This window comes from Vitis riparia, chromosome 11, assembly GCF_004353265.1.
Source record: "Vitis riparia cultivar Riparia Gloire de Montpellier isolate 1030 chromosome 11, EGFV_Vit.rip_1.0, whole genome shotgun sequence".
NCBI lineage: Eukaryota > Viridiplantae > Streptophyta > Magnoliopsida > Vitales > Vitaceae > Vitis > Vitis riparia.
In genome coordinates, this window is record NC_048441.1 from 3,033,543 (window position 1) to 3,039,542 (window position 6,000).

Below are 6,000 nucleotides of genomic sequence, written 5' to 3' on the forward strand. Positions count from 1 at the left end.
CCCTTAGCAAAAACAACAATGCAATTCTTTCTTACAAACTTTATTTTAATTTTCCAATATTCAAGGTGACACATTCTTCCCATAAAAAAAATGTCTTTTAGAATCTCCTCTAAAGCTTGCTCATAATCTTGTTTTTGATGAAATTAATCACATCCACAATGGGCTTACCTCTTAACTCACCAATTCATTGGTTAAAGGAGTCTGTCATGTTGTTCAGAGTGTGATCATTATTTACCCTTTCAATAAAAGTATGGCAATTCCAGGGTGTTGGTGGCATCTTATCAAACCAATTATAAACTTCTTTAATTGTTTTTTTATTTCTTCCATCACAACATTTCAAATTTATAGTTGTGTATGCTCTTGCTACTATCCAAAATTGATTCATTTGAATGAATTTCAAGAAATTCAATTTGAAATTGCTATATTTTGTCTATGCTAGAATCAAAATGGCCTTTGACATCATCTAATTTATGACATCAACAATACGCTGTCAAAATGTAGCATATGTTTCATTACACTGTGATCCTATATATATATATAATTAAATACATAGAGATGTATAATTTGGAACATATTTATCATATCGACCATTGGTTAGTCATTAATGTTCATCATACATTTCACCATTTTGCACTTAGAATTATCCCCAAATTAATACCAAACAAAGAATATCAACTGTCTTTGTTCTCACTTTCAACAACATTCGATGCAATAAGGAATGAGTCATTATTCCTTTCCAAAGTTATGATAGCTAATCAAACACCTCAATGTTGCCCTTTCAAGTGACATCTATCCAATCCAATGAAATGTCTTCATACATTGGTAAAATCACTATTTATAGTCTTAAACAAAATAATCATTTTTTTTTTCATATAGGAACAAAATCTGGAGTTCACTTATTAGCACTAATCTTTATTAAAAATTCAAGTTGTTACCCTTTCCACCTCATTGTAAGCTTGAAGCTTTGGATATGACTCACCATGTGATCCTTCACTTTCATCATTTGCCTTGTAAAGTTGCATTTTACTCAACTTAATACCATAACTTCCTTTTAATTCTTCTCTTATTCTAGCCAATTTCATTTCAAGATCTCTTTTTAGTCTTTCAATAAATATTTGTGTTGTCCATGTAGATATTTTTTAATTTTTTGAGTCATATTAAGATGAAATCATAGGTTGTCTGTGTCTAAGATCTTAAGGCTACTAAATCATAGTACAAGTAGAAGCATTTGTGAATTTTCAAAACTCCTTAGATCTAGGTGCTAAGAGACATATCTTTAGATATAGATGTTCCCATATCCTACTCCAATTGATGTATCTTTTATTCTCATCATGTGCATATAGTAGCTACTCACCTTAAAGGAAAAAAATGGTGGCTAGTTTTTTCTTTTATAGGATTAAGTGACTTAGGCTTGCTTGAGTCTCTTAATTTAGTCCATTAAGTCCCAATTAATTAACTAGCCAATTTAGAAAAAAAAAAAAGAATCATAAGTTCTTGTGCAATCTTATGTTTTTACTAAAACACTCTTATATACACATATGATTAATTAAACTAAATGTCCCTCAAATCTTTGTGCCAACAAGGACTATAATCTCAAGCGGGGACAACTGGAACCAAAAAGAAAATACTAACTACCTTCTAATCCAATTTGAAGTTGACTGAACACTCCAGTATCATATGATATTACATCGAGACAAAATTAATTAAATCCAATTTAATCAATTTCTCTAATCCATGGCTTACTATCCATTGTGTGCAAGCTCTCTATGAACTAATGTCTATAATATAACAAGGTAGTAGTTATCAACCTTTCAAGATTATCTTTATTATTCTTGAGTTGCAAATTCTATGAAATATTTATTGAATAACCGAAAAGCTACATTTTAATCCTTAGATCATTAGAGTGCATGCAATTATCATCATAAGGATACTACATTTATGCAACGAAAGCATTTTAGAATTAAAACTCTAGATCAATGCTAAAAAAACATTACCTTTAATATGGATGTTCCTAGATCTAATCTAGTCATTATTGAGAATCTCGAATACCTTGTGACCTTCCACCCAATAGCTTTCTATTAGACCTTGACACTAGAAAATGATGGACTTTTCTCTTTGTAGGGTTGAAGGGTAGGGCTTTTTTTTTAAAAAAAAGAATGGAATTAGAGAAGTATCTATTTTAATCAATAGTGACTCAATTTATAAGGAATATATGACCACCTTAGGGTCTTACTTATAGGTCAAAGCCATAAAAAAAAAAAAAACCCTCAACAGTAGCTCAATGTTGAGAACGCAAGTAACATATTAGCTTAGTGAAGTCCTAACTACTCGATAGCCGATGTCATGACTCACCATAAGTTCTATCCAATGTGTAACCAACCATACACACTAGTGTATCACCATAGGAAATCTATCTTGATGACCAAAATAATTCATCCCTCCAATTAGTAGGTAGTGCACTATAGTCTCATATGAATTACCTAAGTGGATGAACCAATTGTAAACAACTCATTAATTTGTAAAGAACCCATGACTTATATCTTGTATCTTCTGTGCAACCCCTAATACACTTAAGTCATGTGTAATACAACTGATGTAGGCTTGAATTCTTAAACTGGTAATTCAATCATGGATAAAAATGTGAAAATTGAAATCATTGATAAAATTCTCAAATTACATCATGTCATGCTTTTAAGGATTTTATTTTAACAAGTCTAACATAATTATGTCTCTACCATTATCTTGATCATGTAAGTCACCTTATCGGCAATAGAAAAAGAATGAATTTGTCTAAAGACAAATTTTGGTTTCATACTTTTTTGTTACTCTAGTTTTCTTATCTTTTGACCTTTTTGTTTCAAAACAAATCTACAATACAAAATCCCTCAACATTTTCAAATAATTGAACTTTTTTCCAATTCTATCTTCTCCTCTTCATCCACTTCATGTCTTTCCTATAATACATTTGTTTATGTCATAACAAGTCTCTTCATTTATTGAGATAGAACTACTTCAACCTTATTCCCATATTTGAATTTATACTTTGATAGGTTATCATATCATTTTCACCATCATTGTAGCTAGTTAATCTTCATTTTATGAAAATATCTCATTGTTTTCTATTACCTTATCTCCATTTCCAACAACGACATCCCATTTTTAGGAAGATTTTTTCATCATCAAGTCATCGTTTTTTCCATCATGTCATCTATTAATCTTTATTTTATGACAAAATCTCATTTTTCTCTATCACCCTATCTCCATTTTCGATAATGATATCATATTTTCAAAAAGATTCTTTCATTGCATTGGATAAGGAATGACAACAAACAAGTTCAAAACAAGTCACCCCCATCTCAACTTGCCCTGTTTATTCAAAATAATTATTATCTTTGTCCCATTAAAAAAATAAAATGGGATGGAGTAGGTGGGACAGGTATGTGAATTTCTAATATCCGCGCCTACTTCATCCTGTTTAACTTTTTTTTTTTTAATTACATTCAAATAAATACATTTTATAAATAATTAAAATATTATAATTTTAATAACTTATTTTATTGACAAGTATTATTATTATTATTATTATTATTATTATTATTATTACTACCACTATTATTATTACTATATTTAAAATACAAAATATAAAAATTAAATTATTTTAATTTTTAAAATCAATTTTTATATATAATTGGGGTAGGATGGGGCAGTGCGGGACAAGGCAATACCCGAACTTGCCTCAAACCCATTTCGAACCCATACTGGATTTAAAAATATATATAAAAAAAAAAAACAACTCAAACTCACTCTTAATTTGTTTATTTAAATTTCAAACTCATCCCATTAAAGGTAGGGCAGGTTTTTTTGGCAACTCTCTTTCGAAGGGAAATGAAGTTTAAATACCTATTTTTTGTGATTTATATTTGAATTTGATATTGGGTTTGAAATCCTACAAGATGTACACATATCCCCAAAGTATGCACTTAGTAAAACTAAGACGATGAGTTGGCCCCTTTAATACCTCTCAACTAGTCGTCCCTTAATCAAACTATAAATTTCACATTTGGTAGAACTAACATGATGAATCTACCTACCAATTGACCAATTTCCCACCATTTGCGGTTGGGGACTCTCTTTCTTGTAATTAAGTTGGGAGGAATCTTATTCTTGGAATTTTATTTTTCAACTCTATTTTTGGGAAATAATCTCCTCATACTCTCTTTATTGCCATTTTCCCATTTAGTTTCATAATCCAAAAATGTCAAAATGGAACCTTCACAAACATTAAAGAGCCCAAGGTCCCATTGGGCCTTCTCGCACATCCAACAGGTAGGGCCCTACTTATGATTGGGTTGCTTGAGGCCTAGGACTCAATTTGAGATCCTACCAAAGGGCCCAACCCACTCAAATTCCTTTATTATGCTTTCTGGGCCATGGGAAGTATGCTTTGTTAATAATGACACCTAATCTTTGAATGTCATTAGGAGTTAAGTTCTACGTTTTATTAATGTCATAATTTTTTTAAATGCTAAATATTATTATTATTTTTTACATGCTACAAACATCTATGAAACTAATTATTATATTTCTTCTTATTTATATAATTAAGATATAAAAATTTAAAATAAAGTAATATAATATATTTTTAAATGATATAAAATATCAAAATTAATTACAATAGTAAAATTTTATAATTATTAATTATATAATTATTTAGGAAATTAGTAATTGGATGGTAGTTATGGTTTTTAATTATGCGTGGTCATTAGGACAATGTTAAAAAAATTCTAAGTTAAATTTTACTAATTTATGGATTTGAGATTGAAATATATGTTGAATTGTTAAAATTAATTCATTAATTTTTAAAAATTTTAATTTGGGAAAGAATATCAAATTTTAATTTTTTTATTTTTCAGAATTAATTAGGATTGTTAATTTTGATGAATATTTAGATGAGCGTAAATTATTTTTAGAATTTTAATTAAAAAGTTTCTATTGGAATAGATGATAGTTGGTTTATTTTAGTACAGTGAGTTTTAGAAAATTGTAGTAAAATTATTTATAATCAAAATTTTATGATTTTTATTTTATTCTTTGCATTTTTTTTAACAAAGAATATACAAAGACTTATGAAATTTAATTTTTAAGAGAACTTGATGAGTTTTAAAGTCAAGAATTACCTAGGATTTATAAAAATAAATTTTTATTTTGGCTTGTGTGAGAAATTGGGCTTAAGAAAAAAAAAAGTAATTTTTTTCTATTAAAATAAAATATAAAAAAATTTCCATAAAAACAATTTTTTTTTAAATATGATAAAATTTAAAAAAAAAAATTTAAATGTCTTAAGAACAAAGAAACCCTTAGTGACATGACTTATTTAAAGAAGTTGTTATACCAATTTAGTATCATATCAAACTTAGAGTCACAACCATTTCAAATAGACGATGAAACTTGGGTTATTGAATGAGAGTATAAACACATGGAAATAAGACATAAATACATTTGATCAAAGAGCAAAAAAATTGAAGAGGAGTAGGAAGTATGAGACTTAAATATAAAGTAATGAAACTATTTACTAGATACAAGTAATAAGATCCAAGGTATAAACCAATGAGATTTTGATAATATGTCTTTTCAAAATAATACCGAAAAGTAAACCTTCGATGTCATAAAGGTTTAGATCGAACAAAAGTCAAGCCTTAACAGTTATGTTCAAACCACATCACAAAGAAACTTTCAAAATGTAACCAAGTTATTTTTGGAATATGATTTGATTACTATGTGTTCGTATGAAATACACTTTCTATTTTTTCTATATTTTAAATTAGAAAATAATGATAACTTTTATATAACATACAATAATATTTAGATAATGGTTTTAAAAGCTATTTTAAAAAAAAAAGTATAATAAATATTTTATCACCTCAAATTTAAAATTTTTTGAAAAATGATTTTAGAAAATATAAGCTAAATCTATACTTTATATATATATATACACAAAAC